General features: G+C 43.2%; 1 pseudogene; it reads right to left on the reverse strand.

Annotated features, from left to right (window-relative positions):
* Nucleotides 1-17,927: 17,927 nt before the first annotated feature.
* On the reverse strand, nt 17,928-18,045 carry LOC126274374 (5S ribosomal RNA; annotated as a pseudogene).
* Between the last annotated feature and the right edge of the window lie 2,355 nt (nt 18,046-20,400).

Raw genomic sequence — 20,400 nt, forward strand, 5'->3', positions numbered from 1 at the left:
AATAACAGTTGTTCTAAGCAGATACAGCAGCCTTAAACAATAATCTTATTCGCTTATTCGATCCCGCTTATATTCCAGAGGGGTGCCAACTGAGAACAGACATCATAGTATTCGCGAAAGTAACTTTATAAGCAGGCACCCAGAATGACATCGTACACTCAAACTGAACTGTTATCGTAAAAAGAGAACGCTCTACTAGCATCAGCCTGCACAATCTACATAGCCAGTACCATGGACAACGTAACTACACAGAACTACCTAACATACTGACAAAGGAAAGGAACAGAACATAGAAAACTTATAGCTTTATACAATTATTGGATTGGGCCTTCTACATGAATACAAAAATCACATTGCAGTAGAAACACCCTTATACACCAGGACCACGTCATATGGTACTGACTTTACAACTATGGCGTTCATACCATGTGTAAAAACACGGCAATAAGCACCGAATGACTTCACTACGTTCGGCATTCACACTGACTCCGACGAAACCTGTCAACCACCCACCAATAGCTGTCGATCAAAGCATAGACTTGGTGCTCAGTACACTCCAGTAATAACTAAACTCTTCACTGTTCCTCATGTCTGCCTGTGGGCTGCCATCTTCTGCAAAGACCGTGAAAAGACATAGTGTGCTCTCCAGGTATGAGATGTGGAAAAAGACACCGTCCGCTCTCCAGGTAGGCGATGTCCACATACAGCTTGGCCACGACCCGCGTTGACTCTTATGATTCTGTACATGTGGCCCGGCTCCTCAGCAACCACGTTCCAGTCCCTTCGTCTTTCCACTCGCGTGCTGGCAGTCAACGAACTGCCATTCGTTCTGTCACGACGCCAGATGCGACACCATAGAAGGCCTCGCATCGCAAGCTCAGTCTGGCAGAACGCGCCCTACGAGCCTCCAGTAACCTCGGCACCGGCTGTGGAAAGTACATAAGTCCCACTTTCATCAGCCGGCCGCCGTGGCCGAGCGGTTTTAGGCGCTTCAGTCCGGAACCACACGGCTGCTAAGGTCGCAGGTTCAAATCCTGCCTGTGGCATGGGTTAGGTAGGTCTACTTAGTTCTAAGTTCTAGGGGACTGATGACCATAGATGTTAAGTCCCATAGTGCTCAGAGCCATTTGAACCATTTGATAAATACAGCATGCGTTGAATAAGTAAAGCAACACATTTCTTTCTCGGCCAATTTTGGTTGAAACAATTCGAGATTTGTTGTGGGACGTCGTGGAATATTCCCTTTCCAGACCCTATAATTTCGCAAAGTTCCGGTAAGTGGCGGCTCTACACGTATCTTTCAAAATGGCTTCTGTAACGGAGATGGCTTTCAGGCAGAGAACTGTAACTGAGTTTCTTTTGGCAGAAAACCAGAGCATCGTAGATAGTCATAGGCGCTTGCAGGATGCCTACGAAGACCTGGCAGTGGTCAAAAGCACGGTGAGTCGTTCCGCAAGAGGTCTGAAATCATCGCAACGAGGTCGCGAAAACCTCTTCCACCTCTGGTGTGCCGGCTGGCCGCACACAGGTGTGACTCCTGCAGTGTATTCGTCACTACAAAAATGCAGACGAACCTCTCCTTCTCCATGAAAACGCAAGACCTCACACAAGTCTGCACACCCGAGATCAGCTCACAAAATTTCATTGGACCGTTCTTCCTCTCCACTCCACAGCCTGGATCTCTACTTTCATCTGTTTAGCGCAATGAAGGATGGACTCCGCGGATAGCAGTTTATGGAAAGTGAGGAGGTTATGTACGCAGCAAGACGTTCGCTCCGACGTCGGCCACCTCCCATTAAGGTGGCGTAAGGCCGTCGCATTGAACGAAAATTATGTTGAAAAAAAAGGGTTTTGTAGCTAAAAAAGTGAATGATATATAGTATTTGAATCCTGATTTCAGGAAAAAAGTATGGCATTACTTATTTAACGTCCCTCGTAAGTATACGTTTCACTGAGTGTCATATTCCAATTGATATTTTATTACAGTGGGATTAAAAATGGATTGCAGTCATACTAAAACAACCTAAAAACTTCAGTTAAATAGACATATCGAAAAAGTTTTGCCACACCTAGGTTCCGAGAGCTCTTGGACCTGCTCAAAAAACTAGAACAGAGATAAACATAATTTCCGCCCCTTTTGTTGCTCATGAAAACCACGTATTGCATGTTGTACCACCACACAGCGAGACCTTCAGAGGTGGTGGTCCAAATTGCTGTCACACCGGTACCTCTAGCACCCAGTAGCACGTCCTCTTGTATAGATGCATGCCTGTATTCGTTTTAAAAACGCCAAACACACAGACACCTTCGGATGCAATGTAACTTCGTGTAAGTACGCACCATCCGTGAGTATGTAAATGATTACCGTCGCGATTCTCCGTGACCAGTAGAACGGCCGCCAGAGTGTAGTAGCGTTGTTCGTGATTAGTGTTGTTACCAGTGATAACTGGATTCCACGTATTCGTACGAGACAGCATTATAGGCGCCTGAGAGAGTCCATCACTGTGTGTCTCCATGTGGCCATATTATCTTACAGTATCCATATTTGTAGGACATGTGGATGTGACATTGCTCCAGTGTTGGACTGCATGGAGGCCCACAAGTAAGTATGGCCGTATTGCGCACCAAATACACGGTAACCCGTTCACATTTGCACCAGCCATTCAAGAACGACTACCCGCAACGTTCTGTGTCATTCCATACTGCTGGTCAGAGACTGGTAGCAGCCGATAACCATTCCAGTGTAGACTGCCATTAACTCCAAAAACATAAAAGTCTGCCGGCCTGATTGGCCGAGCGGTTCTAGGCGCTACAATATGGAACCGCGCGACCGCTACAGTCGCAGGTTCGAATCCTGCCTCGGGCATGGATGTGTGTGATGTACTTAGGCTAGTTAGGTTTAAGTAGTTCTACGCTCTAGGGGACTGATGACCTCAGACGTTAAGTCCCATAGTGCTCAGAGCCATTTGATCCATAAATGTCTGCATTTGGAATGGCGTCCTGGCTGGTAAGCTTGGATCAGTGAGGAATGACGTCGCATTGTGTTCAGCGATGAATCTTAGTTGTGTACTACTCCGGGTGACCATCATTGGTGAGTACAGTGTTGACCTATGCAGAGTTCCCATTCTTCTAATTATTTGGAGAGGCTCCGCGCTGTCACTTCTGGCGTCATAGTGTGGAGAGTCATCCGCTTTGACTTCAGGTCATGAAGTGACTGGGGGAGTTCTGAAGGCACCACGATATGTTATGGACATCATGCGTTTCTCCCATGCGACATTAAGTGCCGCCATTTTTCAACCGGACATTGTTCGTCACATATCGCACTTTTTCTATGAACTGTGTGATGTTGAGGTTCTGCTGTGGTCAGTAAGATACCCAGACCTGTCCCCATAGAACGTGTGCAGGACCACCTTGGACATCAACTCAGTCCCAGTGCCAGACTCCAGTCTCTGGGATGTCAAGGAAATCTTACAACGGTTGCGGGTCAGCTTCTCTCAGGAGAGACCACAATGGCTTTATGCCACCCTTCCCAATCGAATCACTGAATATATTCAGGCCACAAAGGGCGCAACGTCATACTCATAAGTAGACCCATAATGCACAATTCTTTGTAAATTCCACCAATTTTTGTAATCATTGAAATAACATCACATACCATCCCAGACCGTGAAGTTTCATTTCGTTTCCTCCTCTCCTTCGGGGTGCTTCAGGCAGTGTGGTTCTCACATTAACATCTTGGTTCTATTTTTCTCTTTATTTATGAGTCTTAGCTTTGTTAACACTGACCAAAACCCCACGTGGTGCACTGCGACAAAGACCAACCCCTCACCCCATCCCCCACTGCGTTTTAAACGCCAAACAGCCGGTTAGAAATAACTCATCGTACCACAATAACCGGCTCCTCCTTTTGTGGCGGAAATTTACAAGTTCCAGGGAATATAATTCAGATTTAAATCAGTGTAGACTGTCGAAGGCAACCATCTTCATTCTTACATACAGGTAATCGCAAAATTCCACTTAATTAGGAGACTGAGGAAAGTAAACAGGGCATTCAATGCGAAAAAACTGAGTTTAACAATAAGATATATACTGCCATAAGTCATAAAAACATAGCCAACAGCGGCTTTTACTGAGCAGTGATACTACTCAAAATCAGGGTACCAATCAATGAATATAGGAATGAAGACATAATTATCAAAAAGACTGAAGCAACGGTTATAAAGAGTAGGGACAGATCTGCGTATCTTACGGGACAGCAATGCATGTTAAAATGCTTATGTCGTAGATAGAGCTGAACCGATGAGATAGCGATATTGTTGTTGTGGCCTGCAGTCTGAAGACTGGTTTGATGCATCTCTCCTCCTGTATATCCTGTGCAAGCCTCTTCACCCATTTAACCTTTTTTCTTTTCTTGATCCTCATCTTATATCTTCCTTTCAGGACTCTGTCTTTCCGTTCAATTGCTCTTCCAAGTCCTTTGCTGTATGACAGAGCCCGCATCTCGTGGTCGTGCGGTAGCGTTCTCGCTTCCCACGACCGGGTTCCCGGGTTCGATTCCCGGCGGAGTCAGGGATTTTCTGTGCCTCGTGATGGCTGGGTGTTGTGTGATGTCCTTAGGTTAGTTAGGTTTAAGTAGTTCTAAGTTCTAGGGGACTGATGACCTAAGATGTTAAGTCCCATAGTGCTCAGAGCCATTTGTATGACAGAACTACACTGTCATCAGCAAACCTCAAAGTTTTTATTTCTTCTCCCTGAACTTTAATTCCTTTCCCAAATTTTTCTTTAGTTTCTTTTACTGTTTTACAGATTCAGAAAAATGGAGAATAAGCTACAATTCTGTCTCTTTCTCTTCGCACCCACTGCTTTCCTTTCATGTCTTTCAACACTTATAACTGCCATTTGGTTTCTGTACAAGTTGTATATAACCTTTCGCTCCCTATATTTTATCTTCGCTGCCTTCGTAACTCCAATATGTATTCCAGTCAGCATTGTAAAAACCTTCCTGTAACTCTACGAATGCTGTACACTGAGGTGACAAAAGACATGGAATACCTCCTCATATCTTGTAGGTCCTCCTTTTGTCCAGCATAGTGCAACAACTCGACGTGGCATCGAATCAACAAGTCGTTGGAAGTCCCCTCTAGAAATATTGATGCATGCTTCTTCCATAGCCGTCCATAATTGCAGATGTGTTGCCTGCGTAGGATTTCGTGCACAAACTTACCTCTCGATTGTTTCCCATAAAAGTTCCATGAGATTCATTCGGGCAATACGGGTGACCAATTCATTCACTCGAACTGTCCAGAATGTTCTTCAAATGAACCGCGAACAATTGTAGCACGGCAATATGGCGTATCATCGTGTGGGAACGTGAAGTCCATAAATGGCTGCAAATAGTCTCCAGGTAGCAGAACATAACGATTTACAGTCAACGATCGGTTCAGTTTTACCAGAGGACCCAGTCCATTCTATGTAAACACAGCCCTCACCATTATGAAGCCACCACCCAGCTTGCACAGTGCCTTGCTGACAACTTGGCTCCATGACTTAGTGGAGTCTGCGCCATATTGGAACCCTATCATCAGTTCTTGTCAAATGAAATCGGACTCATCTGACAAGACTACGTTTTCCAGTCTACGAGGGTCCAACTCATGTGGTCACGAGCCCTGGACACACGCTGCAAAGACACTAACATGGGTCTTCTGCTGCCGTAGCCCATTAACGCCAAATTTCGCCGCTCTGTCCTAACGGAGAAGCTCATCGTACATCCTACATTGATTTCCGCGGTCGTTTCACTCACTGTTGATCGTCTGTTAGCACTGACAACCCTACGCAAACCTCGCTGCACTCGGTCGTTAACTGGAGACCGTCGGCTACAGCATTGTCCTCGTGAGAGGTAAAGCCTGAAATTTGGTACTTTCGGCACACTCTTGGTACTGTGGATTTCGGAATACTGAATTCCCTAACGATTTCCGCACGTAATATCCCATGCTTCTAACTCCATCTACCACTCTGCTTTCAAAGTCTGTTAATTCCCGTCGTGCACCTTAACTAAGTTGGAAACCTTTTTACTGAATCGCCTGAGTACAAATGACAGCTGCATCAGTGTACTGCTCTTTTATCCCTTCTGTACGTGATCCTACCGCCATCTATATAAGTGCATATTGCTATCCCATGACTTTCGTCACCTGAGTGTAAACGTAGTTTACCCTTCTAAAGTAAGTCGCAGAGTGAGTGTTAAATCGCGTGTTCCTATATTCTACGGAAATCAAACAGACCTTCCCCGAGATCGGTTTCTATACAGGTGACGAAGGACGGGAGAACGGGGGGTGGGGGGACGGGGGGGGGGGGTGAGGAGGTAGCAATGACTTCTTATAACACGGTGGAGGATGTTGTCACACGGCAACAGCGTGACGTAGACGTGTACGCCAGATGATTACAGTGACGTCTATATGCAAAAGAGATTCGTATCTTCTCCCTAGGGGTAATTAACAGGCTACCATTAATCTAACTCAAGGCGGCAAGAGCCAAGTCCATAGTCTATTGGCGTCAGGTTCCAGTGGCCTGAAGAGATACTGGCTAACTGACCGGGACGACTGTGCTCTGAGGTTTTTTAACCTCTGAATGATTGCACTCCTGTGAGCTTCCGACCTCAAAAATAGGGCTAGCACCAACCGCCGGGAGGAGAAGAGGCAAAACACTACTTATTGTGTTGCTTTAAGCGCACAACAAACATCCACGGAGTTTCATAGACTGCCTAAACTTGCAAGCCTCAACCTCTACAGAATTTTACATGGAACCGAAGGCAAGTCTATATCCGTTTGTGAAAGTGCATGCGATGTTAGACGAATGCTGCCGGTAGAAGCCGAAGAGCTTACTCACACGTGTTCCTTCAGTGGTGAAGCCGCCTGCAACCGTGCACTTCACAGCTCCCATGGCACACTGATGAAGTCGTCTCGCGAAGAAAGGAATGAACCTGGCACAGAGAACGCCTGGCTTTTTTAAATGACAATATGAACTGAAGCCATATTTTTTGTCATCAGAAGTAAATATTATCGCAATATGAACAAAGATGATACAGTCTAAAATGAAATATGGTGTACATTAAGAGTGTGTAGGCCACAGTCAACAGTGCAGGAGTGTTGGTGCTGACAATGAGGATGTTTACATATCGAAAGTACAGGTTTCTGAGAGACCTCGATTCACCAGTGACACGGATAACTCCTCGGAAGAAGTATTTTCTCATCACAGTGTCATCTGTTAATGACACGACCCAGTATAAATCGATAATTATCCTCGCTCATCCCCAATTAATTTCGAAACGAGTATTTGTCCTCCAGAAGAACGGTACGTCAGCCACTGGCCCTCTCCTGCTCCTGCTCATCCTTTTTTGTCCATAATGATCGTTTTCTTCTTTTCATGTAGTTCATTGCCACGGTACATAACGCGACCATATGGAAAGCAAGAATAGCTGATTTCTTTTTAGCACTCGTTGTCACGATAGCTTGCTACCTGCCTTTATATTACGGTCTGCTGAGGTGCGCACTGTGTCGCGTCTAACCACACCCAACTTTTACCATTCGGTTTAAACGCAAGCTCTGTTGTGCACTTCTTGGAACATGAAGAACTGACAACATCTCTTGTCCAGAAAAGTTTGACATTCTGCGTTGGATCCAATCATCGAAACGTGGTCATCTTGATATTACTGCGCTTCCTTGAGGAAGTAGACGAGTGGTTTGACTTTTTATGTGAACAGTTGCCACCATCTTCAGCAAATAATTATATCCTCTCGAAACGACTGAATCCGAAATCAGGTTCTGGAATACTGTTCCTCATTACGTCAGGCGCCACCATGATCCCTTTTCTCTCTGAAATCAAAATACACGATTTATTTGCACTTAAAGTTTATGAAATCTTGAAATATAATTGAAAACCCAACTCGACTGAAACAGGTAAGTAAACACTAGTAGTGGTACTAAGTAGCCTCCACAACATATCGTACGGAGGCTTTCAGAGTATGTATAGATAAAGATTTGCAAATGGCCCATTCAGGCGCCATCTGTTCTCCGCTGACATATTAGCCGATGCTGTCTGCAGTTTTGTCCCAGTGCGAGGTTCCATGCTCGATCCCATGTTGTACGTTCTATACACAGCAGATCTGCCAACTTGTTCTAACGTTCAAATCACGTTGTAAGCGTCCAACTCATTCAGTACAGACTTCGTACCACCAATGACGACCTGGTGTCCAAGGTGGCAGATGGAGGTTGGGCTTCAATGCAGCGACGCGAAAAGCACTCATCGTGACGCCCGGTCCTCGTGGACTTGTGGCAGACACTCATCCTCTGGCGGAGCTGTTAAATGGCGGATGGGAGGGGGGGGGGGGGGGGGGGGGGGATAGCGCGGCCAGTATGCTGAAGAACTGAAGGCGAAAGCGATGGGAAGGCTGCTTCAGCTAAACCCAACGTCCATGCTACCAAAGAACCCACATCTACATTTACACCTACATCATCACTCTGCAGTTCGCAATTAGGGGTCTGAAATCTGCAATTATATATAATTAATTACGTCGGTGTTTCTTGCTCTGTTAGTGACCTCTCGCAAAAGCACGTGTACACGTCCCGAAGCACGGCGGGCCCGACTAGGGTTACTGTTCTACAGACTCAATTTGATTACTATTATTATCGCACCCAGGCCTTTAACACGTATATCTCTAAATATCTCAAGTAAAATTTAAAAGTTTAAAGTTAAACTGCCACAAAATTACATATAATTAAAAAATGGTTCAAATGCCTCTGAGCGCTATGGGACTTAACTTCAGAAGTCATCAGTCCCCTAGAACTACTTAAACCTAACTAACCTAAGGACATCACATACATGCGGTCGCGCGGTTCCAGACGGTAGTGCCTAGAACCGCTCGGCCACTTCGGCCGGCTACATATAATTCTCTTCAGTCATTTTTTACGGGGTGGGAACTAGAGCGTTGATAAATTTCAGGAAAGACATTATTCCGCTGGGTTTTATTTCAAAATACCTTATTCACAGAATGAAAGTTTCACTCTCCAGCGGAATGTTACTTTATTCACCTTCACTAGATTCGGACATGCCCGTTTTCAAGTGCATCTATAACACATGAGGATACATCATCCTCGTCTCGTCGCACAAAAATCACATGTCATGCGTGTCTTTTAAACCCAATATCATATCCAATCCTACATGAGACTACAGGTAAAGTAAGAAAGCTTAAGGCTTTCATTAGGTCAATACACATGTCCTCAAAGGTGCTCTGAGAATGAAATAAATGAGGGATTTTGAGTACAACTTTGTATTCAACAGCTTTAGCTGACTTCCACCTTTTCTCATAGACACGGTGATTCAGCTGCTCCTACACATGGGTGTTATGCATGCCTTAGCACCTTGAGAAACCACGCACTAGGTTCTCGTATTCTCTCACTCGCTACGTGCAAGCTATTAGTTCTGCAGAAAAAAATTGAGCAGGACAGTTCAGTAGGAAATTTGCTTTCGTTAAATTTTGCACTTGGGTACGTTTTCACTGGAGGCCACAGTTTTCGAGTTATTCAAGAAAAACGTTATTTTTGTACATTTTTCTTGGATAATTCGAAAACTATGGCCTCTAGCGAAAGCGTATGCCAGTACAAAATTATCTACATTAAATTTCCTCCAAAAGGTCCCGTTCATTTTTTTTCTGTAGGACTAATATTTCGCGCGTAGCAAGCGAGAGAATATGAAAACTTTGTGCGTGATATTAGAAGATGTTGTGAGTTGCATAAAACACGTAGCTAGGGGCTGATTAATGACCCTCTACCAATAAATTTAGGTCTGTAAGATATTTTACGCCCAAGGAAGACGTTAGAGCAACCACAGATGGCTGTTTGTAGATCTTACAGATCGATTAGGCATGCAACGTACTCAGTGGAACAACACTGAACAAAAACACTAAAATAAACGAGAATATGCTGTAAAGTACGTTGATTCCATGTTACCTGAAGCTATTTTCTGGGACTAGCACTTTTCCACTACCAGTCCCAGAACTATCCATCTTCTGCTCATTCGGATTTGATGATCACTGGTTTCAGGCGAAAATGAAAATTTACCAGTTAAGTCTATTAATAACTTTCACTGCCTGCATTTGGACGATTATTGAGAAGTTCGCGGAGTCGCCACCAGATGTCAGCGCTATCGCCATGAAACTCCACTGTAATAAAAGTCATTCTTTATGAGTAAACATGTAACGAGTCAACGCTCAGAGTAGAGATATGTGGTGCGGACGTCTCTCTACTGCTCCCATGAAGCGATTTGTGAAGACAGAAAAAAATCAAGATTTGAGCAGTGATTAAGTACTTCGTAAAGAAAGATATGAAAGCAAAAGAAATTCACGTCGATTTTCGGAAGACACACGTGGACCCTGCTCTTCCAAACCGTTGTCAAGTGGACAAACGAGTTTAAATTTGAATGGGACAGTTTACACAATGATCCACATACTGGTTGGTCAACATGTACCACAAGCCCAGGAAGTATTGCAAAAGTGCATAAAATGGTCATTGCTGAAACTGTAGGGATGTCAGCTGAACTCGTACATCACATTTTAACAGTGTAACTGGATATGAGAAAATCATCTGCTACATTGGTGCTGTGACTCCTAATGCAAAATCACGAACGCACCGGAATGCAAGTGTCACAACAATATTTGACCCATAGAACGCAGGCTTGCATTGGCTGTATTTATATTATTGCTGATGTCTGTGTTATGAGCATAAGCCATGGTCAAAGGCATAATAGTCTGCCCAATACTTTCTCTTTCCATGATGGAGACATTCTCAGAGTCTTTGTCAACGAAAGCTGTTACGAATTCGCTACGGTCGCAGGTTCGAATCCTGCCTCGGGCATGGATGTGTGTGATGTCCTTAGGCTGGTTAGGTTTAAGTAGTTCTAAGTTCTAGGGGACTGATGACCTCAGATGTTAAGTACCATAGTGCTCAGAGTCATTTGAATCAATTTGTTACAGATTCAAAGAAGTTCACTCGTACGTATTTGCAGCGGCCTGATGACTTCACTACCCGACCCTTACGAGGATACATAAAAACAATCCGACTTGCTGAGCTTTTTCAAATCTGTGACTGGTTTTTGGGCTGACAAGGTCTTTGACCAAGACTCCAGCATGAGAAGGAAGAATGTTAGGCAAAAAATTATTCTTTGGACTGATGCCTTATGCAAATCAAAAAAAAAAAAAAAAATATGTTTGCAACAATGTTTGACTCGTTTTCAGAGCGATCAACAAGATTTTTTGCGCCCATTTGTGACCATACATGAAACTCTGGTCCACTGCTACACCTCAGAGCCAAGACAACAATCGAATCAATTGAAACACGTTGATCCCCACCACCAAGGCCGCCAACTTCATGGCGCCAGTATTCTGAGATGCGGAAGCCATTCCGCTGAATATTATCTTCCCACTGGTAAAGCAATTACGCGACAGTAATTTGCTAACTTCCTGGAGAAACTGCAGCAAAAGATACGCAAATAAAATGTAGGTTTGGAAAGGAGGAAAGTCATATTTCATAACGATAGCGCGCGACGACTGTCAAGTGAAGTTGCTGTGGCAAAAACACGTCAACGAATCGAATTGTCACCACACGTACCTTATTCGCCAGATTTGGCTCCGTCAGACTTCCTTCTCTTCCCCAAAGTTAAAATTTTTCTCGGTGGACGGAGATTCTCTTCAAATGAAGAACCGACAACCGACGTTGACGGGTATTTTGCAAGCCTAGAGATACCTAATTTTCGAAACGGTGTCAGTGCATTGGAACATAGCCGTACCAAGTGCGTTAGTCTACAGGACGACTACACTAAAAAAATAAAAAGTTTCGCTGAGGTAAATTGTTTCCTTCTATTCCTTTTCAAGAACTCGTACACGAGCAAATAATCCTCGTGATCTTACGTCGTTCATTAATAGCAAGAAGTTTTCCAGGCTCTGGCCTAAGTTCGTAGCGATCGCGCGCCTCTGCAATTCATACGCAGTCACGATTGCTGGTTCGCGGGGTGGGAGGGGAGGGTGAGGGGCGGAAATCGTGGAGAAGCGCAAATCCCATAAAACTGCACGTCCCATAGGAACGCATGGGTCTGGCGAGATAACGACCGGCGCGCCGCTGTGCGGCGTCTGCCCGAACTAGCGCCGGCCGTTAGCGCCGCCGCCTTCATTACTTAGCCGGCCCATTAGTTTACGGCGTTCCACGGGAACGGCGACCACCCTCGCGGGGCCGCGTAATCACCGCCGAGGGGAACGAATTGAGACAAGGAGGGAGAAGTCAGTGACACTTCATTATCACTTACCGAGGAGTTCGGTGCTCCGAGCGCTGTTTATCGGCTGTGGGCGCGAAGGAATGAAAATAAAAGTAAAGCGATCATCGAGCATAGTTTTACCACCAAACGAATACTATGACAAGTCTTGTTGGAAATGGTACTCTTGTACTATCCTCCCACAAATCAACTGGGGTCCACCCATTTACGAGAATAGATTAAGTGTGGCAAAACATGCACAGGGTGAACCCAGACTCCACAGAAAAAATATCGGGGGTCTTCAATGTTACTTTCTGATATTCGCATATCCTATATAAACTGTATTATAAATCCAAATGTGTGTGTGTGTGTGTGTGTGTGTGTGTGTGTGTGTGTGTGTGTGTGTGTGTGAATTCCTTCATGGTTAAACAGCTGGACGGATATAGATGAAATTTGGACGGCAGATACACTATGTGATCAAAAGTATCCGAACACCCCCATAAAACGTATGTTTTTCATATTAGGTACATTTTGCAGCCACTTACTACCAGGTACTCCGTATCAGCGACCTCAGTACTCATTAGACATCGTGAGAGAGCAGAATGGAGCTCTCCGCGGGACTCACGGACTTCGAACGTGGTCAGGTGATTGGGTGTCACTTGTGTCATTCGTGTGTACGTGAGATTTCCACTCTCCTAAACATCCCTATGTCCACTGTTCCCGATCTGACAGTGAAGTGGAAACGTGAAGGGACACGTACAGCACAAAGGCGTACAGGCCGATCTCGTCTGTTGACTGACAGAGACCGCCAATAGTTGAAGAGGGTCGTAATGTGTAATAGGCAGACATCTGTCCAGACCATCACACAGGAATTCCAAACTGCATTAGGCTCCACTGCAAGCACTATGACAGTTAGGCGGGAGGTGATTTCATTGGTCGAGCGGCTGCTCATAAGCCACACATCACGCCGTTAAGTCCTCAACAGCACCTCGCTTGATCTAAGGAACGTAAACATTGGGCGATTGAAATGTGGAAAAATGTGTGGAGTGACTAATCACGGTATACAACGTGGCGATCCAATGGCAGGGTGTGGGTATGACGAATGCCCAGTGAACAACTGCCAGCGTATGTAGTGCCAACAGTAAAATTCGGAGGCGGTGGTGTTATGATGCGGTCGAGTTTTTCATGGATTGGGCTTGCATCCTCTGTTGTTTTGCGTGACACTACCACAGCACAGACCTACATTGATGTTTTAAGCACCTTCTTGCTTCCCACTGTTGAAGAGCAGTTCAGGGGTGGCGACTGCATCTTTCAACACGATCGAGCACCTGTTCATAACGCACGGCCTATGGCGGAGTGGTTACACGACAATAACGTCCCTGTAATGGCCTAGCCTGCACAGAGTCCTGACCTGAATCCTACAGAATACCTTTGGGATGTTTTGGAATACCGATTTCGTACCAGGGCTCACCGACCGATGTTGATACCTCTCCTCAGCGCAACACTCCGTGAAGAATAGATTGCCATTCCCCAAGAAACCTTCTAGCACCTGGCTGAACGTATTCCTACGAGAGTGGAAGCTGTAATCAAGGCTAAGGGTGGGCCAACACCATACTGAATCCTAGCATTACCGATGGAAGGCGCCACGAACTTGTAAGTCATTTTCACCCAGGTGTCCGTATACTTTTGATCACATAGTGTACTTTGAATTAACACGTAGGCTACCTTATACATAGAGGGGAGGAGGGGGGGGGGGGGTAAAGGAGTGTAGCCCATGACGCGCGAATATCCATACTTTTTTCATCCAGTATTTGAGAATGAGAGCAACAAGCTTTACACTTGATATCAAACTTTTACAAAACTTTTTCTCGCTGGCGACCAACGAAAAATGAATTTTATTTCTTACTACATTTTCGCAGTTTACGCAGTAAAATTGCTGCATGAACTATGACGTTTTAATTCATTTCTTATTTCTTTGCTATTAACTCTATTCCTAACACATTTCGCTGACAGTATCCACATATGTGCTGAATATACTTACAAAAATATATCATTCTACGACACGTAGTTCAGGAGAAATGACTTCATGAACTCCGAGATGCGTAATTAATTTATTACTTCTTTTTTGATAACTATATTCAGAAAACACAAATTAGACAATAGCCACGTACGCCACTGGAGGTACTTGCAAATCATTGTGCGACACATGGTTCGGGATATGAGACGCATTAAACATTTGAGGTGCATGGAAATGAAACTGCAGGGCGAAATTCGCTCTAAAGGTGAAGGTAGAATATGTATTTAAATACGTGTGAAATATTTTAAATATGTGTGAAGTAGATTTTGCATGTGCGTACGCTAGCAAAGCCACGGCAAGAAAAGCTCAGCCCTAACCGCTGGAACGATTCCACCCAGATTTGATAGACATATTAGTTACAATCTGGAAGGAACTTACTGTGCGTTAAGGATCACTAATCGCCTGTTGTGGGGTGTGGGGTGGAGAGGGGGTAATACCGTAGAGATATAAGGGGTGAGGAGGAGATGGATAGACGGAAAGGATGAAGGAGGAGGTGGACTAATAGAAGATTGGAATAAATACATACCCTTGCAACGCTGGGTACTCAGCTGTCTCTACATACACGGAAAGAACAAGAAGCCTCAGAACGTTGTTTACAGAAACGTACTGCAGTATATTTCTGGCTCAACACACATCGAGACAATTTTAATCTTTCCATTGCTAAGAATGTCGCAAGAAGTCGTGAAATTATTTACTCCCTTTTCTGGCACATTTTCTGTGAAGTAAACGAGTGAAAGGGTAACATTCTTCGAGTTCATCAGAACGTGCTAGGTCAGCTAGGAAATGTGAAAAGGGAAATGCAAACGGTAAATGGGGATATAGCAGCGTTAGTGAAGTGAAATGGAAAGAATACAAGGATTTAATTACAGGACGTATATACAGCCATTTCGGTTGCACAAAATTTTGTCAGCTGACCGCGGTTTCCATTGCACTAGGGCAATCTTCATCAGAATAAAAATTTACATGGAATACCTAAACATATAATCACATGGATAGAAATAATATACGCTTAATAGGATTACTTCCATAAATCACGTACAAACAGAATGTACTTACGTGTAATCACACCATCGTTTAAAACGTATGAGCAAAAGTGCTCTCGTCAAACAGAAATGTCATAGGAATCAAAACTAAAATGTGAAAGTGTAACATTATTGTGAACCAGATAAAATACACGATGGAATATAATGACAACCGCAAGGTCGCTTAGGACCAAGAGCGGCATAATACAACCGCTACCGCCAGACTAAACGGCTAACACGACGAGGCAGCCACGAGGTGGACATGAAAACAGATTCGTGCCATCTAGCAGGAAGCAGTCGAAATACAAACAACTAAAGAGTGAATGAAGCATTGCAAGGACAATTTTAAACATCACTGGTAACGAACATCAACCGGTGAATGAAAGTTACAACATAATGTAACAGTCTTTTTACAAAAGAAAATATAGTTCATTTACATCTGCATCTACGTGATTACTCTGCTATTCACAATTATGTGCCTGGCAGAGGGTTCAATGAACCACCTTCCGTCTGTCTCTCTACCGTTTCACTCTCGAACGGCGCAGGGGAAAACGAGCCATTAAATTTTTCTTTGCGAGCTCTGATTTCTCTTCTTTTATCGTGATCATCATTTCTCCCTATGTAGGTGGGTGCCAACGGAATGTTTTCGCAATCGGAGGAGAAAACCCCGTAGCAACGAAAAACGCCTTTCTTTTAATGATTGCGACTCCAATTCACATATCATTTCTGCGGCGTTATCTCCCCTACTTCGCGATAATACAAAACGAGTGCCCCTTCTTTGAATTTTTTCGATGCCAACCGTCACTTCCACCTGATGCGGATCCCACACCGCACATCAATACTCCAGAATAGGGCGGACAAGCGTGGTGTAAGCAGTCTCTTTAGTAGACCTGTTGCACCTTCTAAGTGTTCTGCCAATGAATCGCAGTCTTCGGTTTGCTCTTGTAAGTAGGATGTTTATGTTTTTTTTTATTGGTAACGCCGCCGCCACGTAGCGCTCTGTATGAAAATCACTGGCTGTGCGGTGTGCAGTCTGTGGCTGGTTTTCATTGTTGTCTGCCATTGTAGTGTTGGGCAGCGGCAGCTGGATGCTAACAGCGCGTAGCGTTGCGCAGTTGGAGGTGAGCCGCCGGCAGTGGTGGACGTGGGGAGAGAGATGGAGGAGTTTTGAAATTTGTAAGACTGGATGTCATGAACTGCTATATATATTTTGACTATTAAGGTAAATACATTGTTTGTTCTGTATTAAAATCTTTCATTTGCTAACTATGCCTTTCAGTAGTTTGAATCTTCTATTTAGCTGGCAGTAGTGGCGCTCGCTGTATTGCAGTAGCTTGAGTAACGAAGATTTTTGTGAGGTAAGTGATTTGTGAAACATATAGGTTAATGTTAGTCAGGGCCATTCTTTCGTAGGGATTTTTGGAAGTCAGATTGCGTTGCGCTAAAAAAACTTATTGTGTGTCAGTTTAAGCACAGTCGTGTATAGTTGTTCTAAGGGGACGTTTCACTCTGCCCCACAACATTATCTATATGATCGTTCCAATTTAGATTATTTATAACTGTAATCTCTAAGTATTTAGCTAAATTTACAACCTTAAGATTTGTGTGGCTTATCATGTAATCGAAATTTAGCGGATTTCTTTTATTACTCATGTGAATAACTTCACTCTTTTCTTCACTCAGAGTCAATTGACACTTTTCGCGTCATATAGATATCTTTTCAAAATCATTTTGCAATTTTTTGGTCATCTGATGACTTTATAAGACGGTAAATGACGGCATCATCTACAGTCAATCTAATAGGACTTCTCACTTTGCCTCCTACGTCGTCTAAATAGATCAGGAACAACACAGGGCCTGTAACACTTCCTTGGTGATTGCCGGATATAACTTCTGTTTTACTCGATGACTTTTCGTCTATTATTACGAACTGACCTTTCTGACAGGAAACCACGAATTAGGTCGCACAACTGAGGCGATATTCCATAGGCACGCAGTCTGGTTAAAAGACGATTGTGAGGAACGGTATCGGAAGACTTATGGAAATCTAAAAATATCAATTTGACAGACCCTGTCGATAGCGCTCATTACTTCACGCGCATAAAGAGCCAGTTGTGTTTCAGAAGAACGATGTTTTCTGAATCCGTGCTGACTATGTGTCAATAAGTCGTTTAAAAGTTCAGATAATATAGAGAGAGAACGATGTTCAGGAGACTACATTGAGGAGAGTATCGCCATTCAGACAACTGTAATTAGCGGCTTTATACCTTTAAAAAGTTTTTGTTGCGTAATTGCAACTGTTCATTAAAAATGAGACCGTCTTTCAGAAATAAAACAGTCCGTCCTCAGTCACGAGTGGCCTACCGGGACCATCGGTCCACCGTGTCATCCTCAGTGGAGGATGCGGATAGGAGGGGCGTGGGGTCAGCACACCGCTCTCTCGGTCGTTATGATGGTATTCTTGACCGAAGCTGCTACTATTCGGTCTAGTAGCCCCTCAATTGGCATCACGAGGCTGAGTGCACCCCGAAAAATGGCAACAGCGCATGGCGGCCTGGATGGTCACCCATCCAAGTGCCGACCACGCCCGACAGCGCTTAACTTCGGTGATCTCACGGGAACCGGTGTATCCACTGCGGCAAGGCCGTTGCCGTCTTTCAGAAATAGATGTTTTAAAATTTCTAGCCCTTCTAACATGTTATACCTAAAGCCTTTTTTCTCTGTGTGCAGGATCTGGACGTCTTTTACATCTTCAGGTTTATGACCTATGATTAATAAATGATTGGCGAAAGTTGAATTGTGAACATTGGTCCCTTTTTTCCCTAGAAGTTGTTCCTTGAATCTTATTGAAATAGCTCGGCCTGTTTGACCTATGTTACAGACAGGACAATTGTCGCAAATAATTTTATAAACACGAGAATTTCGCAAAGGGGAAAGCTTAGGTTTCAATGTATGTATGATGTTATTTTTGAAAGATTTTTTAATGGAGAAGGCCACTATATAGTTATATTTATTTTTAATCAGATGCATTATTTTGTAAGAAACTGGACACAGAAATGATATAGAGAAAAAAAATTTTCTTTTCATTAGGTTCATTATCAGAAATGCCTAGGGTGGTGATTCTCTTATTGGTTTTATTACTAAAAATATCATCTACTATGGAATGGTCATAGCTATTATTGACTGCAATAGTTTTAATCAGACTGATTTCAGATTTGAGATTTTCACTACAAAGAGGAACGGAGATGGCTTTATGAACAGCTGAATGAAAAAAGTCTTTCTTATGATAATGTGGATGTACTGAAGTGAAAGTTGTAATTTGATCTGAACTGATTTCTTTGCGGAAGATATTGAAGCTAATTCTGTCGTCTACTCTCGTAAGAGTGAGATCTGGAAAGTTTAACTGCCAAAACTCATTTTCAAGTTCACAAGTGAAATAAATATTTTCGTGAAATTCGTTAAAAATTTTAAAAAGTCGATCTGTACCGTCGTTAGGCCATTTATAAATGATCAAGATGTCGTTGACGTGTCTAGCGTATGAAAGAATGCCTACAGCTGATGCTCAGAAATTACTGAAAAATTTTACTTCTAAGGAGTTAATGAAGTAAGAGTCCTGCTAAGGAGTTCCCCATCGCAAGGCCATTTAGTTGTTGATATAGCTTTCCATTAAACTCAAAATAATTGTATTTCACTTCTATATTAAATACATTCATAAGATCGGTTATTTACTCATCAGATAAGTCTTTTTTGAATGAACGTAAAAAAAATTTCTACTATGTCTAAGGTTGCAAGTACTGGCACGTTTGTGTAGAGATTTTTAATGTCAAAAAAAAGTAATTTCGTATCTCTGTCACAGTGAACGTCTGTAATTTTATTAACTAAATCTTGGCAATTGGAAACGAATAATTGTTATGGAAAACGAACGATTTTTTCAATATGTCTTATAGAAATTTGGCTAAGCCGTTCATAATGTTGGAAATTGGGCGGTATCTTGATTACTTCCTGCTAGAAGGCGCGAATCTGTTTTCGTGTCCACGTCGTGGCTAATTCGACGTGTTAGCCGTTTAATCTGACGGTAGCGGCTGCATTATGCCGCTCTTGGTCCTAAGCGACCTTGCGGTTGTCATTATACTCCATCGAGTATTTTATCTGGTTGACAAACATGTTATACTTCTATATTTTACCTTTTATTCCTATGATATTTCTGTTTGATGAGAGCACGTTTGCTCAGACGTTTTAAACGATGGTGTGATTACAAGTAAGTTCATACTGTTTGTATGTAATTTATGGAAGAAATCACATTAAATGTATATTACTTCTATCGACGTGATTATATGTTTAAATATTTCATGTAACTGTTTATTCTCATTAAAATTGCTCTAGTGCAATAAACACCGTGGTCAATTGACAAAATTTTGAGCAACCAAAGTGGCTGTATATAAGTCCTGTAATTAAATAGCGTATGGTTGCAGGATCACAGCCAATCAAATATTTAAAATTTCAATACAAGGAATTCTGTCATAAGAATATAGCGTTTTGTCAACAGCAGTAGAAAATTCGATAAGGCTGAGTATGAATAGGAAGGCGGTAAAAAGAAAGCGTTACTGTGAACAGCAAACAACAACCACACAATAGTTCAAGTATGAATGCCAATTTCACGACCAGAAGAGAGGTAAAGTGTGAGGACACTGAAAGTGTAATTCAGTAGGTAAAGTAATTTGACGGTCATGGGAAACTGGAACGTTATGGCAGGAGAAGAATTAGAAAAAAGAGTTACGGGATATTATGAGCTTCGAGTAGGAATCAGAGAGAACAAAGACCAATTCTGCAATAATTCAGTTCTACAATAAATTTCAGCTACTAATAGCGGATACACTGTTCAAAAAAATACAAGACGAAGCACTCATGGAAAAGATCTCGAAAGATGGGGAAATTCCAGCTGGATCATATCATGGTCAGATGTTACAAAATCAGATATTACATTGTAAGGCATACCCGGTAATAGTT

The sequence above is a fragment of the Schistocerca gregaria genome, chromosome 5 (assembly GCF_023897955.1).
Source record: "Schistocerca gregaria isolate iqSchGreg1 chromosome 5, iqSchGreg1.2, whole genome shotgun sequence".
NCBI classification, from domain to species: Eukaryota; Metazoa; Arthropoda; class Insecta; order Orthoptera; family Acrididae; genus Schistocerca; species Schistocerca gregaria.